This window comes from Acomys russatus, chromosome 11 (assembly GCF_903995435.1).
Source record: "Acomys russatus chromosome 11, mAcoRus1.1, whole genome shotgun sequence".
Classification (NCBI taxonomy): domain Eukaryota; kingdom Metazoa; phylum Chordata; class Mammalia; order Rodentia; family Muridae; genus Acomys; species Acomys russatus.
Window position 1 is genome coordinate 20,803,816 of NC_067147.1, and position 7,274 is coordinate 20,811,089.

Below are 7,274 nucleotides of genomic sequence, written 5' to 3' on the forward strand. Positions count from 1 at the left end.
GTTTTTCTCTATTACCCTGGAAAATTGAGTCCAAGGCCACTCACCAATGTGACATTAATTAAATTCAAGTTGTAAGTCAAACAAATATATTTTTGATCAGTTATTATTGGATTCAATGCAACTATATTATGACAGACAGACACATATAGAGAAAAAAGGGGAAGACAAGAACAAACTGTCCGCATTTCAACTGAGACAAACAAAGAGAGTCTATGTAAATATTGAATTTATGGTCTTACTGCCCATTGTGTATGTAGGAGACATGTGATCACATACAAAGATCAGAAGACATTATTACTGGTCTTCTCCATGGGATAGTAAGATGCATCAGAAGTTTCCTAGTCAACTGTGTGCATAAATAGCCATGTTGACAACAGGTGACTGTAAATGTCCAGTGAGAAATGTTTGTTTTATTCCTTATTATCTGTGTGTTGGGGTGGGGTCAGGGTATGTGTGTGTGAGTGTGGGTACCCATGGCAGTCAGAGGCAGCATTGGGTACCTTAAAGGAGTTAGAAGTGATTATAAGCTGTTGAATGTCAGTGCTGGAAACTGAGCTCCAGTTTTCTCGAAAAAGAATACTCATGCTTCATAATGAGCTCCTTCTATAGCCCTGAAAAGAAGTTTTGTTTCATGTACCAGTGTGGCAGACCCTCAGATGCATTGCGCTTAGTAAAAAGAAGTCAGACATAGAAGAACATATGTTGTATAATTCCATTTATATAAAGCATACCAAATGGGAGAATATAGAGATTCAGAAGACCAATTGGTGATTTTTTTTTTAAAGACTGGGCAGAGAAAGGTGAGAGTGGGAGGGGCAAGGAATGGAAAATGTTAATAAATGATAATGAGAATTATTTATGGAATGATAAAACTCTTCTAAAATTGAGTGATGATGATGGTTTACATTGTCTGTAAATAATTGAATTCTGCGCCTTAAATGCCTTTTATTGCTATAAATTATGATTCAATAAAACAGTTACTAAAAGAAAAGCATAATGTACTGCTTGTCCAACAAAATTTAATTAAAATATATTTTTAAATATTTTAAAAATATATTTTCAAATCAATGTATAAGAATACTTGGGGTGGGATTATATTACAAGAAGAATTATAAGCACCCTAATATGTTCAAAAAAAACATTAGTAAATTATAGTAGAACCATGTGAGTATATGACTAAAGCTATGATGAAATCATGTCTAGAAGGCTAACAGTGTGAGATGTTTGGAGTATACACTAAACTCAAATTCTTCTAAGTCTCTATGCTTTATACCTCCAAGCCTTTAAAGGATATAATTATAACATGTTTGTTTGCTCACAGAACATGTTATTAGCCTATCAAGCTATTCCTCACACCCATGCAACAGACTTAGGTCATAGAGGTGTGTGCTGTCCTTAACTATTAATTGTTCTAATTCCAACCCAGAACACGGTTCCAAGTGCAAAGCCTCCCAAGCTGCAATGACAGTAGCAAGATAGATGAAAATGTATGAACTCTTAATTGCTACTGTAATTGGAGATGGTTGAGACAAATGACAGGAAGAAACAAATACATGTCATATCCCAATGTTCGTGGTTTTTTTCTTTCAGGCAGGTCTTAAAAAACCGTTTCCATATAATGCAAAATCTCCTCTCAGGTTTCCAAACTCTAACACTCTTTCCATGCCAGGCAAGACACTGTCTACTATTGTTTATGACAGTTCCAAGTGTATAATTGGCTTGTTTCTGTTGCCTAATTAGACGTCATTATCAGATACCAGCTCCATTCCTAGACCCACAGAGAGAAGGGTGAGCGTGTCACAGTCACTACACTTTGTTCAGTTCCTGCAAAGGCCCCTTCCTCCTCATTTGCCTCTTCACAGGTTCTCATTAACCTGTTCACTTCTTCCTTAGATGTTATTTTTACCAATTAACCTTGATAGCACACTCTCCTCCAACGCATCTGATTAATAGTGTCCTTATGATCTATTTACACAAAATCACTGGGAATAAATCTTAACATTTGGTAGTGGTTACTCTGGGAAGCGCAATGACAGAATACTTTCATTTTCCTCTTTTATTATTTTGCATGTGCCACATGGAGTTTCCTCTCCCATATATTCTAGAGCCCTTTGCATTTGTAATCTCTATGGGGGGATGCTAAATCATTGCCTGCTCCTTATGTTAGTTGCTTTTCCCTCCTCTTGGACCAAATCCCCAACAGAAACAATTTAGGGGAAGAGAAATTGGTTTGGGTTCAGGATATCACACCAAAGTGAGGATAGCTGGGTGGGTGGGGGGGAGGGTGGAGCACATCCTGGCAAGGATGCATGGGAGAAGTTTCTCAAAATTTTGGCAGTTTAAGCAGTAGAGAGCTCAGGTACAACCAGACGTATGTATAACTTTTAAGGCCTACCTCCAGCAACCCATTTCTGCCTCAAGTCCCAACAGTTTCAGAACCTCTGAGAATAGCAACACCAGCTGGAGAGCAAGTGTTCAGTCTTAGGAGCTTGAGGCGGGGCGTGGTGGGGGGGGAGGAGCATTTCACATTCGAACCACAACACCCACATTTCCTTTCCTCTTCAATGCTTAAAAAAAATGCCCGCAATCAATACCAATCTGGTGCGGACTTTCTTAACGTTGGTGCTATTGACATTTTGAGATGGATAATTCTTTGTTGTAGGGAATGACCATATTGCACGGTAGTAGACAGTGGTTGATGTTAGCCCCAGCCATAATCCGCTAAATTCCAATAGCAGCCTCCACTTGTGACAATTCAAAATATTTCTAAACATTGCTCAAAATCAGCTGCAGGTGTGTGTGTATGTGTGTGTGTGTGTGTGTGTGTGTGTGTGTGTGTGTACAAATACAAGCTTAAATAAAAACACCATTTTATAGGTTCTTTTTCTGTCCTACAGGATTTCCATTGTATATGTTTGCATCTAGTATCTCCAGGGATATAGAAAATAGAATCCTCTGTGGGCAGAGTTAGCCTCCGTCATCTGTAAATATCCTGATTAGCCCCTGCTGTTTGTTACCAGGGACCTAAGGACAAGTACACAATTTTCTGGGTAAATACTTAAGGGCACAGGAAACTTTCACAATCTCCAGATGTCCATTATGGTTTCTGCCAACCTATTTATTCTCAAAACTTTGACAGAAGTGACGATAGGCAATAAATAACAATGATAGCATCATCAACAGCCATGGAGAAGTGAGGCTTTTATTGCAAATCATCACTTAGTATGCATAACCACGTTGCATTTAGATATATGTTGGCCTCCATGTATTGTATTCATCCTTAAAAACCAGCTTGTGTGCATTGATTATTTGTACATAACACTCTTTCCAATCTATCTGTTTTCATAGAAAAGCCTTCACCTTAATGCTTTAAGGTCAAATATGAACTTTAGAGAACTTGGTAGGGGGAATGTTGTGTTAGTACAATATTTGTGTCTCTTCCAAATATAAATAACTGATATGTATACTCATCTGCATCATTCACAGATAAATGAAATGCTTACGAGTTTAGCTTTAGCACTGTAGATTTCGATTGCTTGTCAAATCAATAATTCACAGTACATCTATAATAACCCCTGTGCAATGATCAACCCAAAACTTGTCTTCAAGTTATGCAGTGATTTTAAAAGTACTTCATATCATCTACTAATGCAAATATTAGACTAAATTCACTTCCTTTGTAACTGCTGAAATACCAGATGCTTTCTGTAACTAATCACAGGCATAAAACTTGAATAATTTATCACGAGGTACCTAATTTTCTTCTTTCTATTTAGGATTTACAGAATGATAATCGTGACTTCAGATGTAGTATTCATTCTGCTTTCCACATCCACCTCTGCTCAGGATGACAAAAAAAATCTGTTTTCCTTGTCATAATGAAGTTTATTTCTCCTAAATCCTTGACTACCTAGGTTGGATTTACTCATTGCCTTCATGGCCCTCCTACTTTCTGAATCTATCAGGACTCATGTTGCAGTTCACCATCATCGATTCTTACGCTGCTTTGTCCGGCTAAAACTGTAGAATATCAAAGGACAGAGAGGATTCCTATTTTGACATTTGATAAGTCATTATTAAACAACCAAATTATTACAGGTGCCTGCTAGAAGACAAGGAGACACAGATAAGTGTGTAGTTAAAGCTGCCTACTGACCCAGGGAGGAGACAGAAACCATTTGTAAGGCAATGCGCGGACAACCCAGCCAGGTTACCTGGAAATGCATTGAATGTGTCGAATCTAGATGGGGATTCAGGGAAGAACTGCTAAAAGAAGTGATGCCTAAGCTGAGTTCCACAAGGAGAGGAGCACTATTTCATTGAAAGGAAGTTAGAAGCACAGATACGAAGAAGCCCCCTGGATGAGATCAGGTCCAAGGCAAAGGTCACACATTTCAAATGTGAAGTGCTGGGCTATGGAAAGTTCCACCTATGGATTTGCACCTCTAGGCTTCACCTGTGCACCTTCATTGTTCAGATCCTAGACATGAGCAGGCCCTAGAATGGGTAAGGGTCTCAGTCTTACATGAGTTTGGCTTGATAATGTGATCTGCACTGCCTTAAAAAAAAAAAAAAAAAAAAAGGAAGCAAAGCAGATAATTGTCTAGGTTACAAAGATTTAGTATGTGCTGGAAGGGCACAGGTAGACTTTTGAGAAAGTTTGTATTTGGGTAAGGAGGAGATAAAGATAATCTCTTGGGATTAGTTAGTGAGGGCAGAACAGTGAAAATTGGGAGTGAATACGACTGGAGATACAAATACGGATGCTAGCAAAACACAAATGAAATTTACATATTACAAATAGCTGCTGCTTCCAATCTGCACCCCAAATTTTTTCAGTAAGAAAAAGATAAAGGATTATGTGACTTAAAAGCTGGAAATGTGTAGCATGAGCGTACTGTATCTTCATGCTACAAGGGGAGGTAAAAAGCTGTGGGTTTTGACAAAGAATTAGAAATCAATTCATTCTTTCCTACAGTTTTTGCTTTACCCTACTCTGCACTGTGAAATATAAACACAGGATTGTGCTAATACAAATGTAGGTTGTAGACATAATTATGTTAATAATGGGAGAGAAATGTTGCAGATGGAGGCAGGATTGATGCACATTCTTTCATTATGTATAACAGATAATCAGCCATGACCTTCTACAATTAACAGCAACAATGGAGCTCTCTTCCCTATTTTGATACAGGGTCTCATTATGTTGCTCAGGCTGCCCTCAAATTTATGATCCTCCTGCCACACAATAGCTAGCACTATAGATACATGCCACTGAGCCATCACTGTAAGCAGTGGTGGAATGCTATAAATTGTAAGTTTATCATTTATTGTAGCATAATCTTCATCTCTGTGTTGCTTACTTGAATTAAGATCTTTATTTTGAAGTATTGTATTTCTTCAAGTAATTATAAAAGTAAAAGATGGGTATGACATAATTTAGAAACACATAATGAACAAAATTATTCATAGTTAATTTATCATTAGAAAAAAAGCTTTATGGAATCCTTAAATTGTATCTGGGAGGCTTAAACCATAATAATTAGCAGAAGTGCTGAATTTGAAATGACTGGTTTTCCAGATGGAATACTGCTACTTGGATCTTTGTAGACATGTTTTGGGGAAGTAGCATAATTGCAGACAGAAACCACAATGTCCCCCCCCCACACACACACACCATTTTTTAGGGAAATGGTCCTTAGCATATAATGACAGCTTTAGTATGTTGCTTTTTCTGAAGAAAGAGGAAATTATTATGCCTTAAAGTTAACTGCCATAGCTTTTGTATTTGATGTGGGGATAATTTAAACAGCAGTTCACTAATGGCTACATTATTACAGTTCTTTTTAAATTGTTTATTAGCATGGTTTGTCTTGATTTATTCCATGATACAGTCTCAGCAACAGTAACAAAATATCAAGGCAAGAGAGGGGCTTCTTTCTAAAAGTAGATAGCCACAGCCCCTGCTCCAGAGAGGCTGAGCTCCCTAGGGAGGCTCTCATTAGAGTCATTGAGAGTCACGGAGCCCTGAAAGGGAAACTGAAGCCTTGTAGGATTGTAGCCATGATCACCTTAGGAGAAGGTGGAAGCAGAAGCAACATTCCTCGAAGGAGGCTTTTTGCGAGAATATTCCCAGAAGGTTAGTACCAAATGTCAGGAGTCTAAGCACATGCCCCGCAGTGCAAACAGCAAGGAGAATTGTTCTAAGAACCTGCTGCAATGCCAATCTATTTGGGCCATGATGGGATTTACTGACAAGATAATTCTCATTTGTTTTATACACCGCACTTTTAATATGTCATGCATTTTTTTCTACCATGCTTTTTAAATAGACTGGATATGTTAGTTGATGCTCAAAATGACAGGAGATGAAGGAAAACTAAGACCATGTCTCTTTTGCATTTTTTGTTGCTCATGTATTTTATTTAGTGATATGCATACTATTGTGATGGCTCTAGAAGCACTTTTATGATATCATTCCATGGGAACCTAAGCATGCACGAGAGGAAGGGTTATGAAGTACTTCTCAAAACTCTGAATAAGGTTATTGTCCTACATCCATTCTCTGCTTATTATTTCTACTTTATTTGTAAATTACTGCTGCAGATACATGGAAAGCAAAGGTATTGATTGGGAATACCTCACATTGTAGGTTTGTCAAATTTAAGAAGTAGAACTCCTAGTGCAGAATTGGGGTGGCCATCCTTAGTGAGATGGAAATTGTAAGCAGGTGGGAGGTTCAGGAAAATTACAGGCAAATAAATATTTAAAAGTATTTCCTTATTATTTTTGTGCTCCACATGCATGCAGTGCCCAGAGGTCAGGAGAGAGTGTCAGAGACCTTGGAACTGCAGTTCCAGATGGTCGTTGGCTGCCATGTGAGTGTTGGAAACCAATCATGATCCTCTGCAATGGTGGCAAATGCTCTTAACTGAGAGCCATCCTTGTAGCCTCGCAAAGAAAATATTGACGTTTCCGTCCTTTCACAAGCTGGGAGGGAGGATAGAGGATAGGTGTAAATACTGGAATTTGTTTTTTCCACACAAGCCAACTTCATGGCTTTCTGTCATACTGTTGACAGGCAAAATTAGTAACAGGAGAGTAATGGTTGTGCAAGCAATTTATGGATTTATTTCAAGGCTTGGAGTGAATCACTTCACAAACCTAAGAAGAAAGCCAAACACTCTAGTTTTAAGTAAGAGCTATAGGGTGGTATAAAGAATTGGTACAAGTATCTGAAGCTAACTTGAGGAGCCATAAGCTATCTGATCCAG